The following is a 26,588-nucleotide window of genomic DNA, read 5'->3' on the forward strand; positions in this document are numbered from 1 at the left end:
ACAACGACAACAAAAAAAGAAAAAAAGAGAAAGAAATACCTCTCCGTAGAAATCAGTATTTGTCCTGTTCTGGCCTCTGAGTTACTTCCTAAGGAGCCTTTAGTGCCACAGGAGATGACCTGTTCACTTACAGGCCTGGGAGGCCTCCTCATGTGTCGACGATGGTACTGAGGCTTTAGCAACCTGGTTTAATGGAAGTTCAAGGAAAAGGCAAACTAATGATTCAAAGTTAACATTCATCTGCTTCATTCACCTTCTAACCACTATGCCTTCCACAGAGAAGACCAGAGTCCTACAGCTTTTAAAAACTGCCGGTCCCATTTTATAATATAAACCTTAGGTAGACGCATATGATTCAAAAGGCACGCACAGGTAGACAAAACAAGTCCAACATTTTACTCCCAGGATACTCACTAAAAATTTCAGGAAAATGCATTATATGTGTTTATGTATACAGACACCCCAAAACATACTGGTCTATATATGTGGGAAAATCATTTATATAGAGAGTAAGTAGGCAGAAGAAATTAGAACCATGTTTTTACAAAGTCATCCCTCGATTTTTCAACACGAGTTTGGATTATTCAAATATTAGCTTTTTCACTAAGGATCTTTAGAACTTTTTGTAACACTCATGTCCAGGTGTGGGGAATGCAATTAACCTAATTACGGAAACATACTCAAATATAGGCTTTTACTAGATGTAGTAGGCAGAATAAGTGCCTCTCAGAGATGTCTACATCCTAATACTCAGCACCGGAGCGTGTTAGATTCTAAAGCCAGCAGGAATTATGGTTGCTCATAACTCCCCTAGAGGTGTGGGTGACCCTGGATTATCCAGGAGGGCTCCACAGAACCACAGAGGTGTTGTCAGTGGAAAAGGGAGGCAGGGAAGTCAGAGAGACTTAAAAATGCTACCTGGCTGCCACAGGATGAGGACAGTCCCTGGAGCTGGTCAAAAAAAAAAAAAAAACAAAACAGATTTTTCCCAGGAGCCTCCAGAAGGGACACAGCCCTGGTGACACCCTGATTTTAAACTAGTGTGACCTGTGCCGGCCTTGTGACCTACAGAACTGATACAAGAAGAAATTGGTATTGTTTCAAGCCACTGAGCTTGTGGCAATTTCCTCCAGCAGCACTATGGAACTGGTAACTGTGCTAAGGTCGGCGAGAAGAAAGGAATACTTCCTATGTTTTCCCGCCCTTTATTACAATATTTTCCTCCATGGGTACGTATTTGCAAATATTTAAAAACTGTGCATATTGCATTAAGGAGACTGGCTCATGGAAGTGTCTCAGAAGCAACAAAAATACTAAAACTCCTGATTAAAATTTCAAGTTATGTTGCAGAGAAGACTTGCCAGATGCCAAGTAAATTGACAGGAATTGGCAGGAACCTGTGGCCTCCTGTGGGGGAACAGAAAGGCCAGTTGGTGGCTTTTTACATGCAGTATCGCTAATTACAGCTAATACACTTCAACTCTAACTAGGACGCAATATGGAACCTAGTGGCTGTTCCAACTCTCAATAAGTTAATTAAGCTGTGACAAGAGTCAAGGTCTTACTACCTCCTAAAGACATAAAAATACACTACATGTAAAAGAGAAAATAAACAATAGACCTTTCCCTGAACAGATGGAGAGGTGCCAGAACCCAGTGCCACCAGGGGGTTCAGGGCTGTGTGGCGACAGCAGAAGAAAATAACATGGACGAGCCCGCCAGAGGGCCATAGTGACCCTCTGAAAGGGATATGCCTATAAATACATTTTATAAATGATGAAACTAGGGCTTGAGGATACTAAGTAACTCACCCGAGCCGCCAGGCCAGAGAGTTGTCCAAGATGGGATTCAAACTCACTAGAAGTGTCTTATCACAAAGCTTGGGTTTTATCTATTATTCAGACTGCCTGCTAGTGTTACTTGGTAGCAGAATTTTGCTGCATTGCTTAAAAAAATAAATTCCAAGGTGACAATGGATGTTGATAAACAAAAAACAGGAGTTTCCTTTTGACAAAGGGTAAGTAAAATGACTAAGGGAGAAACGGCAGTATGCCGAGCTTCCAGGAATGGTTTGGGAAGGCATTTACTTGTTTTTAAATGTTTTATTGGGGAGGGGAAAGGGAGACTACATGAGTGGAACCGTAAAGATGGCTGACTCCAGAGGACAGGGTGAAGGGCTCAGCTCCCCTGGCACTCTCTCCGCTGCAGGAGTCGGGAGCAGGCCCCTCAGCACCGCTAGGGTCAGGAGCAAAGCTGCGCCTATTCCTAAGCCTGGCTGAATATTGCAGGACAGAACCTTCGAATCAGCAAGACCTCAGCTCTGCTCAACGCGTTACCTCGGAGAGGGTCTTTCAATGATTTGTTTTCTGGGTTTGTTGGATGATGGTTCAAGATTGTGGGGCCTGTGATGTCTCTATGCTCTTTGAAACTGTGACAGTTTCTGTAGCCACCAGTGTGACTACATCTAAGAATGTTCCCTTCTCGCTGGAAGAGGCCAGGGTTTGAAAGCCAGCCTCTGTACCACTCAGCTGGGTGACCTTGGGGGGAGGTGCCTGAACAGTCGCCATTTCTGTGTTTGCAGAGGAGGTCAGAGCTTCCGCGAGGATCAAATGAGGAAAACCACAGGAAGGAGCCAGGAACCTGTGCAAGACTGTCAGTCAGTACTGCTCTATCCACATCTCCGAATGCCAAAGTCAGGGGGCTTACTGGATTTGAGTGTTATGTTCACAGGGACCGAAAATATATTTGCATTAGATTACGTGTTTCATTTTAAAAGAAAGAGGAGGTTTTAAAAGACAAGCCAAGGCTCAAAGGTAGAGCTCTAAAATTTGGATGCCACAGTGCTGTGAATCCTATCTGGGACGTTTTAGAGGTCTCAGCTGGTCTTGGGGACATGCTAGTTCCCTTCTCTAATGCTCCTGCTGTAGCTAATATGAAAGACATCTGCTTGTACTGGGGGTGGGGGGAGAGTTTAATGTGTCCAAACCACTTACTAGAACTCGTTTCACAGACAACAAAGTGCAGCCCAGTCGTTATTAAAAAATAAATTTTAAAAACCTGTTGATGCTGGTTCCACACAACCAACCAACGGGAAAAGACATTGAAGTAGGTAGGATGGGTGCTCAACTGGCTGCTGCTCCTCCTCCCACAGTGTCCCTGGTCCTCCACACCCCCTGTGAGTGCATGCACTTCCCACTGGTGGCCGGGCTCCCAGGTCTCCATTTACAGAGGGGCAGGATCCACGGCATGATGGCATCACCCCTGCCCCACTGGACATACCCATGGCCCCAGAGCATCACTGCCCCCTTTTTAAAACAGTGATCAGAGTACTCAGCAGATCTTCAAAGGCACAATATGCCACAGAATTTTTTCAATTGTGGTAAAATGCACACAGCATAAAGATCATCATCTTAACCATTTTTAAGTGCACGGTTCAGTGGTATTAAGTACATTGACCCTGTTATGCCATCATCCATCTCCAGACCCTCCTCAACTTCCCAAATGGAAACTCTGTGCTCACAGAACAAAAAGCTGCCCATTTCCTTTCCCCTGGCCCTGAAAACCCCCACTCTGCTCTCTGTGTCTGTCAATCTGACCACTTGGGATGACAACATGGGGACACAAACCTCTCCGAGTCCCTGCTTTTGATTTTCTGGGTATTACCCAGAGGTGGAATTGTGGGATCACATGACAACTTTATACTTTGTTAAGGAACTGCCATACTGTTTCCCATAGCATCTGTGTCATTTTACAATCCCACCAACAGTGCCCAGGGCTCCAATTTCTCCATGTCCTTGCCACCACCTGCCCTTTTTCTGATTTTTGGTTTTTTGACAGCAGCCATCCTATTGGGCATGAGGTGTACATTTTTTTTTTTTTAAACATCCTGGATTGGTCTAAATTAAACACTCAGTAAGAAAGCACCTGAAAATGTGAGCTTATCCACCGGTTTTCAGGGGCTCGGCATGGATCAACTCATTTTACTGTGAAAATATCCAGGCAAATCAGCATTCCGAAGAGCAACCTGGAAGTGCACATTTTCTAAGCTTCCCCGTGAGCATCTCAAGACACTGAGTGCATTGGAAAGATGGGAAGGCGAAGAGACGCCCGAGTGCTTTCATTCTAGAGATTTGCTGTCAATCTGATGAACCAATTCTGTTATACAATATACCTATGAGCAAGGGAGTCCAAACTGCAGTGGCTCCAGCCTGTGATCCTAGCGACTGGGAAGGCTCAGGAAGAAGGACTGCCAAGTTCAAGGTCAGCCTGGGCAACTTGGTGAGACCCTGTTCAAAACAAATAGGGGCTGGGGTTGTAGTTCAGTGGTAGAGTGCTTGCCTAGCACATGTGAAGCCCTGGGTTTGATCCTTAGCACCACATAAAAATCGACAAATGAAATATTAAAAACAAAACAAAAAATAAAAAATAAGAAACACACCCCTGGGTTCAATTCCCGGTACCATCAAAAAAACAAAACAAAACAGAACAAAACAAAAACAGAAGTCTAAATTGCACTGGCTTATTAGCATGGCCACTGTTTTCTGCTAAGCTGGAACATTTCAAAGTATGTTCCAGGGGGCAAAGAGAAAACTATCAGCAATGGAAAAACAGTCATTAATGAAGAGGAACATCAGTGCCTTTGGTGAGATGTGCTCTCCTTTAGAATACTAGAATGTGTGAAGAATTTTCAGACAGTGCACATCCACGGCTCCCACAGTGGACAAATTTTTAGTGGTTTGTTAGGCCTTCCCATCTCTCCTCCCCCACAGCCATCAAAGGAGTTGTGACTTCTACAACTTCAACATCCAACTCACAAACTTAGCAAGTGTAAATGTCACGAGCTTCCTCAGTTCTTACAAATGAGTTCAGCTACATTCACCAATACCTGACCTTTTTCCTTCCCCATCTTACTATTCATGATTCCCTGTCTAATCTTGAAATATGCAAGGCTGAATGAAACAGGAAATGTCGTGCTTTAAAAGCACATAACATATTATCTGGGTCTTCCAATGTCTGCAGTCATTTTAGTTCTTCCAATTTACCTGGCGTATGCCCATGATCCTAAGCACTATGTCTGTTTTAGAACCTTCTACTTAATAGAAGAGAAAACTGTGGAAAGCCACTCTGTACCCAGCCCGTGGGGATAGGAACCCTCACCCATATGCTTAGACCACATCCAAGTCCATGGGGGGGTCCCAGCACAGAGGAGAGGATCTGGCTACTGTGGCTTTAACCACCACACAGACCTTCCACAAGCGATTGTGAAAAGATAAATGCTAATATTTATTTATTCCAAATGTAAAATTTTTTTCAGTAAATCCTATCATTCAAGAAATCAGGCTGAGAAAACAAGATTTCTAGCATTTATCCTTGATTCTTTTTAGATGCTACTTTTGAAATCGTTTGAATTTTTCTCATGAAAATCTGCCTCCGTATGGCATAATTATTACAATTAATTCCATTATTAGCTGAAGTTCACACTTCATTCAGAGACCCTTAGTTGTCCCCCAATCTCTCTTTTTGGTTCTAGGATCCCATCGGGATCCTATATTTGGTCATCACGTCTCCTTAGATGCATCTTGGCTGTGACGGTTCTCAGACTTGCCTTGTTCTAAAGAATACTGGTCAGGTATTTTGTAGGATGTCCTTCAATTGGGATTTTTCTGAAATGTCTCCCCCGATTAGCCTGGGGTTGGGCTGTGGGGAAGAAGACCCTGGAGGGAGATCCTATCAAGGACGCACGCCATCGACAGGTGACGCTGACGCTGGCCACCAGCCAGGTTTCTCCTGTATAAAGACACTCTTCCTCTCTCCAGGCTGCACTCTGTGAGAGTCTCTAAGCAGGGCCCACACTCAGGGGCAGGGAGTGACACGTCACCCCCTGGGGGACAGGCAGCTTCGGAAGTCACTTGAAATTCTTTTGCATGGGAGACTCCTCTTCCCACACTTTTTAATTTATTTGATCACTTATTTATATCAATAAGAACTTATGGCTATCTATTTTATACTTTGGGCTATAATTAAGTACAACCTACTTCACTGTGTTGCTCAAATTGTTCCGACTGGCCACTCGGAGGTTTTTCAGTGGGCTCCTGGGTCCTCCTGATAGGTCACCATCGCTGGGGGTCTCTTTGCTCATTTCTTTGTTTTCTGAGCACTACGTTTCTTTCTGGCACAAGATCTTCCGGACTCATTCTGTATATTCCCCGTAGTCGCACAATCAGTGTGGCTGATTTTACAGCAGTGTCTACACCCACTTTTTCTACACTTTACACACAAATCCCCTACAAAGTAAAGAGGTAGGGATACTTTCTTTTTTTTTTTTTTTTTTTTTTTTTTTTTTTTATGGTGACCATAATGTAGATTTCTGGCCTGGCTTCTGGGTCATATGTCACTGAAGGATGTAAAAAAAACCTCTGCTCAAGCCTGGTGATATCTGATTTCCATGAGGCTGCCCCTCTTGCCAAGCAATGATTTTAAGTAAAACCTTTCCTGGCTGCCTAACATACTTCTCAGGACTCATCCCCCTGAAAACTCATCCCCTCCGAAAACACGGTAAGCTTCAGTTCGCCCCCTCCCACCCCCACTTACCCAGCCCACTAACCTCTCCCCTGTCCACCAAGCACACCGTCCTCACCCCGGCTACCCTGCACCCTGCTCCAGGCCTGGCTGTGAGACTCCCTGCAACTACCAGCGCTGTGTCTGCCTTTGACCTGGGTGAGAGGACACTCGGCATGTGTCAGGGGCACTTACCGAGATTTCAGCCTGACAGCACTGAAAGCAGCAAGCAGGCATTTAAGAACCCTGTGCTGCAGTGCAGACGCGTGCCCCAGGTGTGGGGAACAGCGGGCCATAAGTGACATGCAGGGAGTGTTCCAGGCTTTGACTTTTAAGCGGTGTCATTTTTCATTCCAAAAGAATTGGGAGTATGCAGGATCCAATGCGAAGGACTTCTTCAGTGTTTTGGATTTCTATTACATTTATAATCAGATTTAAAAAATAAAAACGACCCTCACAAGCACTACTTCCCCTTCCCCACATCCCAGCTCCAGTTAAGTCCACCTCTCACCTTCTCTGCACCTGCCTGGGACAGCCAGTCCCTCTAACCTCTAATCCCTGGGTGCTCCCTCCCCTTCAGGGGCCTCTCTCACCTTTCTCCACCCACAATGGCTGCTCCCCTCCTGCCTTCTCAGCTGAGGCCTGAGGAAGCTCTCAGAAGAAGGCACCTCCCCTGCTGTGCCTAGAACACTCCACAGACCTCTGTGTCACTGGGGTGAGCTTCTGGGCTCCCCGTGAAGCCCAGTCCTCCCCCGCACTGAATCCTACCCTGTCTCAGCTCCCCAGTTGCTGTGTCCTTCTGGATCATTCCATAGAAATGCAGCAGTAGCCTCCACCCCAAAGCACTGGCTCTCATCCCTCCCCTCTAGGGCAACAGAGCAGTCCTCCAGAGACCTGTCCACACTGCAGCCTCCACCCTCCCCCATCTGCTCTTTGATTCCTGTTAACTGGCAGTTCTTACCATGCTGCCACACCCAGTGGTCTTATCTCCACTGCATGCTCAGTGACAGCTGAACCTCCTGTCCAGCATGCTTCACTGGGCTGCCCTGTGGTTTCTCCTTCCTTCCCTGCTATTGACTCTGTGTTTCTGACCTAGAGACAGAGGGACAGCCAGGCTGCACCTGACCTCCTGGCCCTGTGAACCATCGGTATGCTGTCCCCACTTGTAGATCTCCAGCCCAGCTCCATCTGCCAGACTGTTACCTCCAACTGCCCACAGCACATCTCCATAAGCATCCAGTGTGCACTTCAAACCTCATGTGTTCAAACAGAACTCATGATCCTCCCCACTCCAAACCCAAGAAAGGCAAAGTAATAAGCAGGGAAGGGCATGCACCTCCCGAGCTGCCTGCGGGATTCCTTTCATAGTAAGTGACATATCAGATGAACACTCACCCAGATGCTCAGGCCAAATATCCAGACCCATGGCTCAGACCCTTCTCTCCCACTCCCCATCCACTGCACAGCAATCCCCACAGGCTGGCCTTCAAAACGTGCCCCCAATCCAACCATTTTCCTGCCCCTCCACTGCGTGGCCTGCTGCAAGCCAGCACCTCCTCTCAGGCCTGGCACCTTCTCTCCTCTACCTGACCGTGTCTCCCTTTCCCACCATTCCAAGCCCAGGTCCCTGGAAGCAGTCCTGTGATTCTTTTAAAATTGAAGGTCATCTGTGGCCCTCCTCTGCTCACCCCACTCACCTCCCATCACACCAGACACAAACCCAAGGCCAAAAAAATTCTTTGACTTTGGGCTGTTTCCCCAAACTCGTCTTATCTTAGATTTTTGTATATGGTCCTATGGTCTGGAAGGGTCCTCCCCAGATCTGGGCAAGTGTCTTTGTTCCCTGTCTTTGGGGCCTCTCTACAAATGTCACTTCCCTAGCTCCTTCCTTCCTCCCTCTCTGAGACCCATCCCTGATTAAATCCAACTCTCTGCCTAGCCACACTGCCTCTCACCTAAAACAGCTGCCACGTGACCCTCTAGACCCAAGCCCGTTTCCTCTTCGCCACTTCAGTACTTCACACATATTTTTAGTTACAAATCATCTATTTCCCATGCTAAGCACAATTCCTAGAAGGCAAGAAGTTGGGCCTCCTGATAAACCAAGCAGATGGCAGGTGTCAGGTATGTGCACACGCTCAGCAATCATCTGAAGGAGTGAATGGGTAAGTGGCCCAGGGACGTCTTCTACTGGGGAGGTTGTGGCCTCTGTCACCACAGGCAATACAGGGACTTAAGGCACCTGCAGAACTGTGCATCTGACACTACTGTGCTGTTTTACAGTTCCATTAAAATGCTTCACTTGAAACAATCCCACCTCTTGTGGTCTCCATTGTTATTCTATATATCAAGAGATCTTTTGCCATAAAAGAATTCCATAAAAAATTCAAATTCGACATTACTCAGCTTCTTTGAATAAAAAGGTGAAAGTACATGAAACACACATTAATGTTCATGAAATTATAGATCTATAACGAAGGGCAAATCTCCAGGTCTTTTCAGCAACTGATTCATTCAGCAACAGATAATGGAAGATTATAGTTCAGCTAAACACAGGAAGTTACTCAGAAGGCACAGCCACAGACCTGATGACTTCCCTGGTGAAAAATGATTTAAATACTTTAAATGCCAGCATTAAAAAACTTGCTTTTGTCTTTATCAAAGACTAAGTGAAACAGGCTGCTGAGCGCAGAGACCACACGAAATGCACGTGGCCCGATCAGCAGAACGACGGGGACACAAGGTCCTCTTCTTGTGAACATTTTGAAGTTTACAAACAGTGGCGCCCACCGTTGGCACAGCGTAGGACAAGACCGTGTGCTAGGTAAACGGCAAGTCTGGGGTCACAGTGGATTTGTATGTAGGACTTATGGGGTTTCAGACATGGTAATATGATTTGATATACTTGTTTTAAAAACCGTTGCCTGGAACCTGCATAATGGAAAAAGACCTGCATTTGGAACAGAGAAGAATGTCTACCATTCCACAAGGAAAGACCCCCCCCAGCCAGTGAAAAGCAGGCCAACAGTATGTCAGTGCCCAGACCAGCAGTGGGAAGGGTGGATAAACATAAAAAACCAGCGAACTCATTCACCTCTGAACCCCAGCAAGATGCCCCAGGAGCACCAGCTGTGCACAGTCAGAGTGAAGGAGGTCAGTACTGGGCAGTTAGGAAGCCAGGGCGGTGCACGCACTCGGCGGGAGAGTAAATGGAATAAGTGATCTGGAGAACAATTCAGAATCACCCTGCAAGGCTGAGTGCAGGGGGTGATTCCCCTCCTACTCATGTTCCAGAGCCACCCTCAGAGCATCCGGGAACCTGCACCACGGTGGCCACAGGGCACTGTTTATGACGCTTTAAGGACAGCAATAAACAACCAATCAACAGTAGAGGGGACAGACCGGGGGAGCGGGCAGACATTCAGTATCACACGGTCATAAAAATGAAGCCAGGCAGCTTCCCACAAGCACACAGGTGACTCCAGAAATAAGGAATGGAGGGGACATGTCCGGGGACCACACGTGACCTGGTTCCATCTTTACAAAACCCTAAAATAAGCAAAACAAAACAGTGCTACTCACACTTACAGATGGAAGTGGTGAAATCAATTTTAAAAAGCAAGGGAATGAACATAAGTAAACGGGGTGGGGGGTGGGGAGAGACACCTTCAGAAGGATTTTAAATAACTTAAATACTCAGGAGGCAGAGCACCACTCCCCACCCCTGGGCTGGGTGGTGCCTGGAGACCTGAACCCAGCTGGGAAGTGGAAAAAGAACCACTCTGCAGGAGAAACCCCAGGGTGGCCAAGGTCAACACCACAGTCAGGCTGACAATACGAATCCTTCAGGAGATGTAATGAGAAAGGCTCGGGATAAAGGAACTTCGACATGCTGGACCCTCAAAGCAGTCAAGGCTGTCAAAACAAGCAAAGGCCGCGAAAGTGTCACAGCCAAGAGGGGCCTAAGGAGACATGAGGACCAAACCAAGTGGGAGGTCCAGGATGGGCACCAGGACGGGCCCCAGGACGGGAAAGGGACAGTCGGTAAAAAATTAAAAACCCAAATCAGGCCTGGCCTTTAGTTAATCACGATGTGCCGACACTGGTTCATTAGCTGTGACCAATGTCATGCAGTCATGTAAGCTGCTAAATCGGGGGCAGCTCGCGCCGGCGAGAGGAGAGCTCCGCACTACCTCTACAACGCTTCTGAAGTCTGGAAAGACCTCCGCAGGGAGGCCATGGGCGAGGAGAGCTCTGGAGCATCCCAGGACTGACAACCCTCTAGGCCTGTTAAGTCGGGAGGTAGGTTTGTGGGGACCTGTTTTATTGTGTCCCAAAAGTTTATAAATGACATCTGAGTGTTTTTTAGCCACCAAATATTACAAATGGGAATTTCAGAAAGCACAGAGGCCAAAGAGAAAGGGGCATTCAGAGCGACCGTTTTGGTTAGTCACTGTTGGAGTTTCCCGGGCCATGGGCCACTGTGGCTGGGCTCCACTGCCATCTGACTGCCACCAAGGGCTGGGGCCCCAATGAAGGCAGCAGTTCATCTGGTGTTGGTAAAAACATTACCTATTTTTGGAAAGGTCTAAGCCCCAAAGAGATGAGTGCATCAACTCCCACTCGGAGATACAGTTTGTATGGAAAGATAACATTTCAGAGAGTGACTCCTATTTTTCTGAGGGTGCAGCTGAAAAGGTGAGCGAATGATGGCCCTCCCTGCACCCAGCAGGCTGTTTCTCAGGAGCTTACACAGGCAGGACCTTATTGCATTCCACAACAGCCAAAGGGCGAGCATTAGAAACAAGGGACCCAGGCTGTGCACGCTGGTGACCTGCTCAAGATGCCACAGTCAAAAAAGGACAAGCTGAGATTCCAGCCAGGGTCTCCTGACCCCAGAATCAGTGCACCTGTGTACAGAGCCATGAAAATAGGCACTTCATTTCCAATAGCCAGCATGATTTACAGAGCCTTCTATTTATTCAGTCTTCTTAGAATTAAAAGTCACAACAGCTGGGCATGGTGGCCTGCACCTGTAATCCCAGTGGCTCGGGATGCTGAGGCAGGAGGATTACGAGTTCAAAGCCAGCCTCAGCAAAAGCGTGGCTTAACGCAACTCATTGTACTTTATTTAGAGACAGTGAGACCCTATCTAAATAAAATAAAAAACAGGGCTGGGGATGTGGCTCAGTGGTTAAGGCGCCCCTGAGTTCACTCTGGTACCAAAAAAAAAAAAAAAGCCTTAAATACTTCATGCCACATTAGTTTGACATGTGTGTGCACACAAACACACGTGTATGTGTACACGAGGGTATACTGGGCATGTGTATTCTTATGGTCTGTGCACACGGCTTTTATTTTCAATCAACATTAACTACAAGGTAAATTATACTAAAACCATATTATGAAAACAAAACAGTCCCCAATAAGAGAACAGGGAAATCTGCTGATAAGGAAAACACCCCACAGCAACCTTGAAATGAGCCCAACGCCCCACCCCCATCCCATTTCCATCTTCCTCTTAAGCTTAACTCCGGACTCCTATGTAAACTTGGAAATTTCTTAGATCACTGACTACAGCCTATTCTAAGAGGAGGAAATGAGTTGACCTTTTAAATTTTTTTTCCCTTTCAAGAACATTGAAGACTTTGAAGTAAGTGCGGATTCACTGGAATTTCCAAAGGTAGTGGGGAGAGGTGTGTCCTTGGCCCAGTTTCCCTTGAGGGTGGCGTCTTACACAACCAGAGCCCAGTAACCAACCAGGACACTGAGGCAGCACTGCCTGCGTGGTCCCGTCACCCCATCACGTGTAGACCCGGCAGCCGCCACTGCGACCAAGACACACGACCACCCCACAGGCAGAGCGCTCCCTCCTGCTGGCCCTGTGTGGTCACCCCATCTCCTTCCCCACCCCTTGATAAACACCGATCCCCCTCTCTGTAACTCTGTCATTTTGAGGATTTTATGTAAATGGAATCACATGTGACCTTTTGAAATTGTCTTTTTTTTTTTTTTTTTTTTTTTTTTTTTTTTTGCTGTTTTAAAGAAAAAGGAGAAATTTTATTTTACTGGGAGTTCAGAGAACACCCTGTGTTTTTCCGGTGGAGGTCATGGTCCATCCTGGCTGGTGTTGTGCTGCCACCGGGTAGGGGTCACGTCGGCTGGCTCTTGTTCACTGACGCTGGTGTCGAGTTCGAGGTTCTGTGCGGTTCTAAGAGCCAGCGAGAGGGCCGCGGCACCTCCAGGGTGGCTGCAGACTCCTCGGCTTCTCCCTCTGCCTCTCTCACAGCTGCGCTGCTGCAGCAGGCTCACTCAGGAAGGCTGGCTTCTCTGCGGACCGTGACCCTTTCTGTCCCTGGTAACTGTCTCTATTAAGTGGCTTTATCTGATATCAATATAACCATTCCTCCTTTATTTTGATTAACATCACTTTTTACCTTTTTATTTTCAACCTACGTAAAATGTCTCTGAAGTGTGCCACGTTGAGACAGGAGAGGAACACTTCTCAGAGGGAAGGACCTGTAGGTGGCCAGCCACTAGTGTTGGGATGGAGGAGAACTGTGGGCTGTCGTCAGGCCCAGGGCTGCACAAAGAAGTTCAAGACCCTTTACTGCTTACCATCTATTTTGAAAACTGATGCTAATTTGGATGAAGACATTTCTGGTTTCTTAGTTATACTTTTGCAGGGAAAAAAACAAAAACAGTGATCAGGTATTCTATATCATCCTCTTTTAAGTTTCCCACTCCCGACACAGACACAATGACAGGCCTTCCCATAAAATGTACCCTGCACGCCTCAAGCAAACTACCTGGGAAGCCAGGACTGGGCCTCAGGGGGTCGGGCTTCTAGCGGGCACGGGCAGCAATCACGTGGTTCATCAGAAGCTCCACTGAGATCTTTCGGAGCCAGTGGCTGAGATCCCAATCACTAGGACACTAGGATGTAAGGGATCCAACCCTGACCACCAAAGGGTCTGGCTGGGTAGCAGAGCACATGACAGATGTCTTTGGGGGGTCGACATGACTAACAGTGTGGATACACTGCCTTCTGTCGAGTTATAAATACTTCCATCTCTCAGTGTTCTGCAGGTAACCTGGATAATGGCCCCACTGGGCAAAAGCAGGGACCCATAAAAAATCCTGAAAGAAGAGGGATCACCATTCTGTCTACGATAACGCAGACTAGGCTATGTGATTTCTCTGCTGTCCCTTTCCCAGGAACCCACCATTGCCCAAGCCAGAGTCTCCAAAGTGGGAAGTACCAAGAATGGAAAGAGGTCCCATTTCAAGTACCTTCTAGCGCGACAGGGCCCAGGGCTGCTTCCTGTTCCTCCATTATATTTTGTTACAATTTCTCTGCATAAGTCTCCACTGAGGATCCTGAGCACACTGACAGGATCAAAGACTAGAACGGCCGATAAGCACTAGTCATGGAATGGGACTGTTAAAAGTCTACTGAATCATCTAACGTGTGAATACAGGAAGACACTCCAATGGATACCTTCTCAGGAGAAGGTCTGTTTAAGTCAGTTTTTTCACTGCTGTGACCAAAACATGTGACAAGAACAATTAGAAGAAAAGTTTATCTACAGGCTCACAGTTTCAGAAGTCTCAGTCCATAGACAGCTGGTTCCATTCCTTGGGTGAGGGGAGGCAGGACATCATGGCGGAAGAGTGTGGTGGAGGGAGGCAGTTGGGAACAAGGCACCCAGGAAGCAGAGAGAGCGCTCAGCTCAACATGGACAAAATATAAACCCCGAAGGCACGCCCCTAGGGACCCACTTCCTCCAGCCACACCCTACCTGCCTACATTTGCCACCACGTTAATCCCTATTGCGGGATTAATACACTGATTGGGTTAAGGCTCAACGCAATCATTTCACCTCTAGACATTCTTGCATCGTCTCACATGTGAGCCTGTGGGGGACATCCCACATCTAAACCACACCGAGGTCCCTTGAAGGAAGGCTGATGCAACAATACCGATGTCAGGCCCCATTTGCCCACCCTAGGGTGCAGCAGAGGCACTGACGTACAGAGAAAGGAGGGACGGAGACCAGAACACGTCTACTTCTACTCCACTCCCAAGCACCCAATCACGTCCAACTCAGCTGCCACAGTCCGTGCTGGCCCCACTCAGCTAACCAAAACTAGCAGCATATGCTTGCAGCTCAGGGCGCTTCCAGTTCTCTTTCCAGAAATTAAGGCTAAGCAGGTTGATGAGCTCCTGATTTCACTGTAGAAAAGTGAGGGAGTGTGTCGCCCACAGAATTCTTAGAATCCCAACATCATTGAACTTTTTCCCTCTAAGCCAATGGCACAGAAAGCAAGGCCAGAGAAAGCCATGAAAACACAATGCCCACTAACACACATGCGCAGACACACATTCGCCCACAGAGACACACACCCAGTGCTTTGGATAGACCTCTGTCCTGAGCACAAGCTGAAGAGGCGCGATATCTATCTAACCAATGGGAAGTATGGCCAACGCTTCATGAAGTTTAAAAAATGAGTTCTCAGGTTATGAGATACAGGCACTTGGAGACAGTCTGCATTTAGCTTTTTCCCCCAAAAGAGGCCTCCACCGGGATCCAGGCTGAGGACAGGAAGATGGTCCTCTTTCTGTCCTCCGGAACTGATGACTCTCTGGCCCCGCCAATCTTAAGTCTTTGTGAGGACAACAACGATACTATGAAAAAAACCTCTGGGTAGAATCAAAAGCTGCCTGTCCCCAGACACTCTAAAGGAAACAAGCCTGACCGAGGGCATGGGTGGGGCCCGTGGCCCAATCACTCCCCAGGAGTGCTGGGGGGTGCCCAGGAAGAAAAAGGATGGTAGTCGCCCCTTATCCAAGGTTCTGCACCAGAGGTTTCCATTACCCGTGGTCAAGCACAGCTCCAAAACATTACTATTGTGAAGAATTAAGGTATCTTGAGAGAGAGAGAGAGCGCGCACATGTGCTATATTTACATGGCTTTTATTACAGTGAATTGTTAAAACTGTTCCATTATTAGTTTTTGCTGTGAATCTCTCTGTGCCTAATTTATCCATTAAACTTCACCATGGCCTGTACATACAGCAGGAAGCACAGTGCAGGCAGGGTTCAGCATTACCCGTGGTCTCAGGTATCCACTGGGGATCTTGGAACGTGTGCTTCAGGTAAGGAAGGACTCTGGTCTGTGGAAATGCAGCGAGCACAGACTGAGCATTCCCCAACAGGAGCAGTGGTGGCTCTGCCACTCAGGGAATAAAGAGCAATCACAAACCCGAAATGGCATGTTGGCAGAAGAAGTGACAAGCTATTTAGAAAAACTACCAAAAACGCCAAGTCTAGAGACATCCCCACCATGTCCCTGGAGGGGATGAGCTCGCTGTCTAAGCCTCTGACTTGAAGTCCATGCTGGTCATGGGCCTCTTCTGACCATGGCTTGTACACCCTGTGGCCCACGCAGGCCTTCAGACAAGGTCACACAGCAAGAGCTGTGGCCAGGAAACAGGCACAGCCATTCAAAATTAGGACCATCCTTACTTCCCGCAGACACAAGTCACGCTCAAAGCTCCCCGTGAGCTCACCAGCGTCACATCGGTCAGGTGTAGCTCTGAGAGGTCCAGAGGGTGCATGTCACTGCACAGGGAGATGCAGGGCCAGCTCCACCATCGCAGAGCTGGCAGGAGGACATGGCCACACCTTTGCGCCCCAGCACTGAGGATTGTTTGTTTCCATCTGAATCAAGCATTTCATTCATATTTTGCTTGTTCACACAGTCCCCAAAATCGGCCCCCTTAAACTGCGATCTCTCATGGTCTGACTTCTTCATAACGTTTTTGTAGACATTTTAACATCTTGGAGCCAATAACGTTTCCAAATAAAACACTGATAATGACATGATAAAAGCTGGAAGGAAAAACTCATTATGATAAGCAGAAATCTAAGATTCAGGCCACCCTGGCTCTCAGTGGCAGGTGGAGGTGGAGGCATGACGGACACCCCCAGGACCCCCACGAACCAGTCCCAGTGCTTCAGGACCGCCAGACACGGAATGAGAGGGCAGGCGCCGCTACCGTTTCCCAACGCACCCTCTGGGTCCGCGTTCTGTGGCATCCCAGAGGATTCTCATACCAACAGAGCAATCTGTTCTTGATTACCGATTCTAGGTCTAGTTTGCAAAAAAAGCCTACACCCCATGCCTGAGACACACACGCGGCGGGGGTGTACGTTCTTGTCTTTCTGGAGGCGGAACGTCAAGAAGAAACAGTGGACCCTCAACAGCAGTCACCCTCTTGCTGGAAGCTCTACGTGGCCGTGCAGTTTTCTTCTGTCCCATCGCCTGCGTTCCTAAAGCAACACAGAGCACTATTAGCCTGGACATCCATGACCCGACATTCAGGCGTGAGTCACAGGTCGCCATCCAGACTGTATCCTCTCTGGGCTCATTTTCTTCCATGCGACAGGCTGTGGGGGATATTCACATCCACTGGTCTTGAAGAAAATCCCAGACTCTTCCTTTGTGACTCTAAGGTACAATTCAGTTCTATCGATCCCCCCTATTCTCAGGAGATAGGCTCCAAAACCCCCAGAGGAGTGAAATCATGGGAAGTACTGAATTCTGATCTGTTTTTCCTGATCCATACACACCATGACAAAGTTTAATAATTCACAAAGTAGGTATAGAAAGAGACTGATGATAACTAATAAAAAATAGGATAATTATAACAACATAAATTAATAACGTATAAAGTGACCAACTTGCCTGCATCACCGCTCAGTGCTTTGGGGCCATTATTAAGTAAAGTATGAGGTACGTGAACACAAGCATGGCCACATGGTGACGGTGACTGATAACCAAGGTGGCTTCTAAATGACCAACAGGCAGATGGTTTACAGAGCACGGAGAGGTTGACAAAGACATGATTTCCCATCCTGGGTGGAATGGAGCAAGAATCCCTCACACTACTCAGAACTGCAGGCAATTTAAAACAACAAATTATTTCTGGAATTTTCCATTTAGTATGTACTGACAGTTGTTTACTGTGGGTAACTGAAACAAAACCTCAGATGGGGGATGTGGACTACTGTAGCTAGAAAGTACCCGAATGTTCTGTATTCAGTCTCTGCAATCTGTCCTGGGGAAAAGGTGGTGTGGGGGCAGCAGACAGAGATCTGCTCTTTTGTTTTGTATTTCTTCTCCAGCTTTCTAGGAAGCCACACTGCCAGGGCATGTTAGCTAAGATGGGAGGAAAAAAAGCAGGGCTTCACTTTGATGATCATCTCAGCTATGAGAAAATGACTATTTCACTGGTCACAGTAGAAAAGTTAAATCGCAATTTCCGGCAGCTCTGCTGTGTGTGGAGGTGCTGTGGGAAGCGTGAAGGACCAGAGGTGGCCCAGCAGGCAGGAAGTGGCTCCCAGTGCCATCTCCCTTCCCTCCATAAGTTCTCTTTCAGCAGGTCTGATGCTAAGCTGGGAATCCCGAATGCAGCACAGCGCTGAGCCAGCCCGGGACAGCACGTGGAGCTGGCAGGCCTGTGTCCTCACCTCAGCTCACCCGGAACCGCCGCGGGAGCTCCCGCCCCGCCCTGCCGCGCCTCCCTCAGGCTTCCTCCGGTTGTGAACAGGGACACTTTTCCAAATCATACTTACGTGCTGGAGATTTTTCTAGGAGGGTAAGAAATGAAATGGCAGCCACGCTGCAGGAGAAGGCAAGGCGTCGGGTAGGACTTCCGCCTGCTCTGCCTCCTGCCAGCACTGGGCTCTGACCAGGTTGTTCATTCTCTCAGAGCTCAAGTCCTGGTTCAAGGTAAATACACAGAATGGGGTGTCACCATGTCATTGCTCAGGTATGGCAGAGACAGCAGCAGGGGGAGCAGACAGAACCTGGGCTTAGGAGCAGCAGACCTTGGTCAAAACGCTTGTTTTGCTCTGTCTCCACCCAGGACACGGGGCTAGTGCATCTGCACGTGCCCGAGGTGGCAGGCCCTGTGCAAGGCACCTGCCTCCAGAGTGCGGCTGCCTCCACCAGCTGTAGCTCAGGTCACTGTGCTGGAAGCCACGTTCTTCTTCTTTTCTTTTCTTTTTAAAGCAGCTGCCAGCACTTACTGGGTCAGTTATCCCAAATCTGTCCGCTGCAAAACCTGGAGACTCAAAGGCTGTGACCCTCCCCCGACACTCAGCAGTTCCCTATCAGGAGGCAGCGACTGGTCCAAGCTGCAGGCCTTTCCCCTGCGGCTCCAGGGGCCCCGCTGTGTGGCAGGAAGGGGGCTGGCCACCTCCATTGCAGCAGAAACTCAACGTGTCACCTCCAAGCATCAGAGGACGTCCAGCTCCATGCACATGACTGTAGCTGTAGCCCTAAAAACGGAAGGACTGAGCAGGGCGCCCGTGTATGAGGAGTTTTTCCAGATGGTCCCTGAGGGTGGGCAAGGACAGCTGCAGCCCCAGCACGCCACAAAGCTGCACAGTGAGAAATGGCGGGAGCAAATTTAAGACGATTTTCCTAAGCATACTGCTCTGGTTAGGATGTGGTCTTAGTGTCTCCCAGGGGTCCACAGGTGAAAATTTAATCCCCTTTGTGAGGAACTGAGAGGGTGGAGAATTAATGTGATGATGGCATTTGGAGGTGAGGATTTGGGATCGACTGGGATCCGACAGGCTCACCAGGGTGGAGTCCCATGATTGAATTCAGGTGGCTTTATAAGACGAGGGAAAGAGTCAACGACACAGGCGCGTCCACACGTCGTCTCTTATAATGCTCTTTGCCACCTCAGAACTCTGCCAGCAAGAGTCTAGCCACAGAGTGCAAGAACCTCTAGAACCTCTTCTCTTTAGAAAGTTACCCAGACTCAGGCATTTTGTTATAGTAACACAAAACAGACTAAATATGTATGAACTTTGCTCTTATGTAAATTAAGGCTAATGTAAGTAGTAAAACTTTACTTCACTAAAAGTTATTACTGGATAGCATTCTTATGAATGTAAGAATGACAGAAAGGCATAACTTCAATTTTTCCTTCTCAGTTAAACCAAGTCACTGCTGCTTCTATGTAGCATGGCAAGGGATGTGTATAGGATAGTGGATGACATTCACATTCTGGATATTCCTGTCACCGACTGACAAGCTTGTGAAATCCAGATCTTGTTTACTCCTCTCAGTCCTCGAGTCTCATCACCTAAGCCATCACCTTTCCCTGTAACACCAACATCCTTCTATCTTTGGGTCTCCATTCCTCTGAAGAAGTCTCTAATATCTAATAGCTTTCCAAAGGAGAAAACACTCTCAGTCCAGTGTGTAAAGCCTTTCACATCCTCAGTCCCCAGCAACCAATAGCTAGCCTCCAACAACAGGGAATTATAGTGAATTTTCAAGTACAGACTGGAGGAACTAAAGGCAGGTTGTACTCCTGGCAGAGCGCAATAGCGCACACCTGTAATCCCAGCAACTTGGGAGGCTGAGGCAGGAGGATCGCAGTTGGAAGTCAGCTTCAGTCACTTAGGCAGTTACAATACCTCAGCAACTTGGAGACCCTGTCTCAAAATAAAAAATTAAAAGGGCCAGGCAGACAGCTCAGCAACAAAACACCCCTGGGTTCAAACCCCAGTACCAAACCCAAAACCAAACAAACAAAAAACCCAATTCCAGTACAAAGGTATGAAAAGGAGACCTGCATCTTCATCTCTTCCCACGGTCTCCACCCCTCCAGGTAGGGGGGCCAGAGACGGGAGGCATCCAAGACTCTGCCTTTACCTCAGTGGGGAGGCAGAACACAGGGCAGAGAATGCACCCCACAAAACGGGCTCAGAGACCCCGCCAGTTCCCTCCCTGACACAACCTGGACCCCACCTCCTCTAACTGCCCCTTAGCCCAGCCCCAGATGTGGGTCTAGCCAGCGTGGCACACACCTTGAGTCCCCAGGAACTGGGGAACAATGCCCCTGTTCCGAGCCAGAACCACTGTCATTTCTTTCTGGCCCACCAAACGATACGGCTAACCAAGTGGCACTTTTCTTGCAGGCACTTCAAAGACTACAAACCAAACAGCAGGAGCCTGGCCCCAACTCCACACTGTTTAAACGCCTTGAGGTCCCGACGACCATTACCCGCCTTCCCACCCGGCATGGCCTGTGCCAGCTGGACCCACGATGTCTCTGCACACTCGTCTTCTCATCCTCTAAAACTCGTTCCAAATGTAACACCCTCTGGATTTTCAGACTTCTTCCCAAAGGGCCCATTCACCCCTACCTGGGGCACCAAGGATCAACGAACGAGAGACCTCTGTTATCACAGTCATCACCGCCCCAGACCTGGCGGGGTCCAGGCATGGGCAGGGTATGAGAAAGGGTCTGGAGCTACATCTATCCATTTCTGAGGCTGCTCAAACACAGTGCTGAAATAGCACCGGTCCTCACCAGAAATAGCTGGGCACCTCTCATGATTTTCTTACGTGAACATTTTTCTCAACCACAAAGGTAAATTCTAATACGTAAACCTGAAGTTTTGGGTAAACCTTACAAACTTAAGAAATAAAAGTAGCCTTCAAATGTATATGAATATGGGTATTTTTACGAGCATGCCCGCGTGGTGATCCATGACCCACGCGTGGCTGTGCCGACAGCACCGCCCGCCCACGTGACCTGCCTGTGCTCGGTGCTGATGCTGCGCGTGCCGCTGTGCCCCTGAACGCTACTTCCCCACCTCCCAGCTTCCCGAAACAGGAGTGCGAACTCCAAGTCTGTGGCTGTCACTGGTGATTAAGAACTTCCTCAAGGAGCGGGTGCCAGGGACAGTTCTGGTGAATTATTAATAAATTCTGCTGAAGCGATCTAAGGATCTGTCATTCCAGCTTATGGTCCCTCGAAGCCTGACAGTCAGATTGACATGGGGCTGACCACAGTGACAAATGCCCAAGTCTGAAAAGTTTCCCTTGCAATGACTTGTTTTTTTGCTTTTTGGTTTTTTGTTTTGTTTTGTTTTTGTAAGAATCCACCAGGGGTTTGAGAAGAGTTTCTTTACGTACAAAAGCCTACGCTTAGAACACCCCAGTGGTGGTCCTCTTTTGAAAGGTTTGGAGGGGAGAACCCTGGAAAGCCCCATGGAAGCGGGAAGGGTCTGAAGCTCACAGCGCCCTCTGTGGCGAGGGTGGGGAAGAACAGTGTGGCCAAGGGCAGCAGGAGGCCTGGGAATCAGGTCCCTAACTGGGTGCCCAGTGCTCAATTCCAAACCACACCCTAGCTCTGGAATCATGGTGAAGGACACCCTAAATAAATGGACAATGTGTCGTTATGGCTAAAGGAAATCATGAAGGGTACCAAAGAGAAAACAATGGACAAAATCCTAGTCTTAGAAATACTTCATACTGATCTCCTGGTGTTCTGAATGCCAGATGGACGTAACAAAAGCTCAGCAGGTTCCAGAAGATAAAATACAAATATACAAACAAAAAATAAGTGGTCGAGGAAAAAGAGCACATTCTCAATTTTAGTAGTCCTTCTAGACCAAGTAAAAGGAAATTCTAACTTACACTATAGGTAGTAAATTTATGGAAACCACTATACAAAAAGATTTCAGAGTCTAAAACAATCTGGAAATAACAGATACAAAGGAATCTGGCAAGGAAAGCTGGTGTATTGCGTTTTATCCTGGCAGTTCTGAGACAATGCTCTGAAGGTGAAATTTTACTTGGTGATAAAGCACTTCCTTCTGCCCAGGCTGAGAAGAAATACCAGATTAACGAGACCACCAAACACTAACTCATACCCTGAGTCAAATGCCCCAACCAATTTGTTAAAGATAAGATATATTTTTGTGGGCTGAGGGTGTAGTTCAATGGTACAGTGCTTGCTAACCAGGTGCGAGGCCCTGGGAACAACCCCCAGCACTGCCAAAATAAAAAAGAACTTTTATTACAGAGCCACATGTTTTTGTCTCCCAATTTCTGTTATTAAAGGACCCCTGGGTCCCCAAATCCACATCTGTATTACAGTTGCAATTTTACTATAATACACACAAGAAGATCTTTCATTCAATAGGCAATCCTTCCTTGAAATCCTTTATTTGTTCGTACTTTTAATATAGACTTAGCTTCTTAGTATCAAAGCTGGAATCAAAGATTCACTATGCTGAAAGCACTTAAGAGCAACTGCTATTTCTCTTTGCACCCCCCGGCCGGTACAGTACACAGGAGGCCCCCATCAGAACCTCGTGAGGAGGTGGATGAGCAGAGGCTCTGACACCAGCTTGGGGGTGGGAGGTGTCCATGATGCTACATACTCCCATACCCCAAGGCCATCACACACTGCAGGGGGTTAACCCAATATTTGAACCAGGTTCCCTGAAAACTTAAATTTAATATGGTCCAACAAATGAGGGTTATGTTCACTTCCATAATGCTGGTTAGAAATCTGCCATGTAAATTTAAGCACCCAAGGTAAAAGCAGAAACTTCTGCCCATCTCGTGCAGAAAACCGCACCCTTACCTTTGGCACACAGTTACAAGAGGTGACTGGCAAAATGCAGAACTCTTCAGAAAGATGAAATTTTTCAGCTGAATACACCTCTGAAGTGACAAGGCTGCTGGGATTCTCTAAACTCTCAAATCCAGCGCAAAAGCTCAGCAGAGATTGATGGCCTGGGACATCGCTCGTATAAAAAGAACCTATGAAAATCTATAAAGCAACAGAAAGGAACATGTATTAGGTATGCTTGTTTGATTTTAGTCACTTAGAAAAAAAAAAAAAAAAAGACTGGTTATTGATTTGCCAAAACTAACATCCACAATATGCTCTGCAGGAGAGCTGCTGGGTCCGCAGACCTCTACCCAGACACAAACGCCCTTGCCACTCTCCACCTTCCTTCACCCTCGGCAGGAGAAGAGAGGTAGGGAGAGGGGACCTGAGCTCCCCATGGCTTCCAGGCCGCCTCTCAACACCCACCACTTGTACCCCTCAAAGCTTGCCAAAAATAACAAGATAGCTGCCACATGCAAAGAGGGCACGTTTGGGAACCTGGTCGGGGACAAGGACCACAGAAGGCCTGGGTCCTCTTTGAGGCACATTCCTCTCTTGGAAGTTCTGCACCGGCCATTTATTGGGAGAGGCCACCGACCCAATCTCTCTCCCTGGGCTGAAGACACGGCCTCCAACCTACCCCAGGAAATCTGAGAGCAACACTCCAAAACCGCATGGAAGTTAAGAGGACAGGAACCTGGCAAAGGTGACCGCGGATTCCTCCCAGCTGGCGAGTTTGCTGTTGTCGCACACGCTCTACACTTGAGTAAATATTTCCAGTCCTTGACCAACATTTTCCAGGGGACCCTGAGGTACTCTGTGGACTTCTGAGTGAGTTCACTGGCATTTTTAATTACATTTCAAACCCAGAGGGGTTCTGTCTTGACAGTTCACTTGGAGAAGATCCATTAATTCATTCCTAGCATGATTATGACCCAAAATGTTAAATACCCCACAGAAAAATCGAATTCTATTTTAGTCAAATAGAAAAAGATAATTCAAGCAGGGCTATCATAAAAATGTTATAAGGCAAGTCCATAAATTTTGATTTAAAAATTAACCCCTCTTTACACATTCTCTAGAATTATCTTAAAAGCTGCATGAGTTTTTTTTTAAATGTGTGACTCAACATAAGGAAAAGCTGATAACCAAGCACAATGGAAATACCAGATTTGGGCAAGATTTAAATGCATACCTGAACGATTACACCCTTCTCTCTGTCAGGGGTTTACAATGACAGGTCTTCTGGAAATGCAAGTATTGTATCTGGACTCAGGTCCGAAGCCAGGGTTCTTATTTCTTTTTTTTTTTTTTTTTTTTTTTTTGCAGTGCTGGGGATCGAACCCAGGGTCTTGTGCTTGCAAGGCAAGCACTCTACCAACTGAGCTATATCCCCAGCCCGGGTTCTTATGTCTTATACTGATATTAATGGCCTTGTTCTTTATGCCACTTACTGAGGAAAGTAATCAACACATGGCAGCCATGACCCCAAATCATTTCTGTATTTGTATTTCAGAAAGAAGCTACATTTTTAAAATAGTAATTGAGAAGTGAATTTTCCTAGTCAGGTTTCCCTAGGTCAATGCCAGGGAGAATTTGTGCGGTCATTTGAGGTGTCCAAATCCAGGGCCTCCCTTAAGTGCACCGCACTTAGATGAGTGAGATTATTTAATCTTCCTAATAACCTTCCAGGGTAGATACAAATACCTAAATACCTAAATTTACAGAGGTGTTAACTTTCTCAGGGGCTGCGTTAATCAGTCGTCTGTTGCTATATCAAAATACTTGAGATGATCAATAAGAATGCTCATTGTTTTAAAGAATTCAGTCCATGGTTGGTTGGTTCCTTTCCTGGGGGCCTGTAGAGAGAACATCATAGCAGGCAGAAGATCGTGGAGCAAAAGGAAGGGGCCAGGGTCCCCAATGACCTAACTTCCTCCCAAAAGGCTCCACCTCCTGAAGGCTCACCATCTCCCAATAGCACCATGGGCTGGCAATGAGCCTTTAGCACATGGCCTGTAGGGCGTACTTAAGGTTCAAACCATAACAGAGACATCAAAGGTTTTCCTTAATAGGCTCCAAGTTAGAAACTCACTTAGGTCACTAAATTCCAAAGCCAGTGGGTTTTGCACACTCGTTCCTTCTGATGGTCTGTAGAAGAAACCCTCGTCATGCCAACAGAGAACCAAATGTGAACAACTTATGGGCTAGCCCTAAGCAAAGTAACAATGAATTGGCTGGGAACCTGAGTCCTTTGATATCTGGACAAGTCAGAACACAATGCTTCTGAGCACAATCACTAAAGGAAGAAGCAGAAGGAATGAAGCAAGACTTGAACTAATATAATGGAGCAGCTGAGATGGAAGTAAAATTGCCTGAAATCCATTCCAGGATGCCAGTGGCCACCTTGGATTCAAGTGCGATAAATGAAGGGTGCTGTGTTTTCCTTGATAAAAGCATGGTACTGGCAATCAGCATACTAAGCATGCACCTGAAACAGAAATAAACATAGTGGCAAAAAACTCCCTGTGAACCTAAATGAAGTTTGCCGTTGCCTCTGAGGAGAGTGGGGCTATCAGCTGATTCAAAACGTCTAGTCAGGAAGAACACTTCAAATCAGGTCTTAATTACAAAATGTGACCTCTACCCATCAGGAAAGCAGACACCTTTATGCAAAAACCATCAGAATGCAAGCTAAACACTATCAGGTACAAGGTCACCTGCACTGTAGAGGGCCTTCACAAAAGAATTTATTCAAGGATTTTCTGCACAGCCAGACTCAGGCAGATGGGAATATAATGAAATATGCATTCCTTTTTTAAAAAAAACTCCTCCAGCACCATGTGCAGCTTCCTCGAAATGATAAAAAACAGGGATTAACACCTACACCATATGTATCTCTTTCTTCACTTTAATGTAGATACTGAATACTGCAAAATTTTACCATCGCAAAAACAGGATTGTCTGAGTTCTCTAACACCTAGAAACTTTTTTCCAGATTCTTAGGAGGTGGAGTTGAGCACCTCTTTGGCTTGAAGAATATGCCCCATGCTACATGCATGGGTCCCAAAGTCTGCAGACCCTCCCTGTGCTACCTGTCTGTGGCGCAGAGCTGGGCATCAAGAAGCCCCTGTGCAAGCTTTCCTTGTCCATTCTAAATTCCTGATGCCACTGACAGTGTCTTCTGGGTGGCCCCAGGCTGTTTCCTTGTGACTTTAGAGTCTGACTTGGATGTCCAATGCTGGCAGCCATAACGAACATGCTTCATTCCAGCTCAGTCCCTCGGGGTAGATGAACACCGTGTGCACCTTGTTCTGATGACAGCCAAAGCTGTATGCCTTGTGGGCATGATGCTGCGGGGCACTATGACTCTACCTGCCTCAGAGTCAGCCCAGTCACCCTTTGGAAAACTCAGGGGACCCATCTCTCCTTCTCCCTGACTGGCAGAAATACAGTAATAGGCAGAGAGGGAAGTAACGCGCACCGTCCCCAGTGCCACACTCACTGTGGCTTCCCTGGAACTCCAGCCT

The 26,588-nt window shown here is 47.3% G+C and overlaps 1 protein-coding gene across 2 annotated transcripts in view; it reads right to left on the reverse strand.

The window, feature by feature from the left end:
• Positions 1–26,588, reverse strand: part of NCK2 (NCK adaptor protein 2) — a 140,008-nt gene that overhangs the window by 46,941 nt on the left and 66,479 nt on the right. For both annotated transcript variants that reach the window (XM_079111019.1, XM_079111018.1), the window contains exon 2: positions 23,029–23,217. The gene's annotated coding sequence lies outside the window, so the exon portion shown is untranslated. The remainder of the gene's footprint in view (positions 1–23,028; positions 23,218–26,588) is intronic.

Source organism: Sciurus vulgaris (assembly GCF_902686455.1).
Source record: "Sciurus vulgaris genome assembly, chromosome: 14".
Taxonomy (NCBI): Eukaryota; Metazoa; Chordata; class Mammalia; order Rodentia; family Sciuridae; genus Sciurus; species Sciurus vulgaris.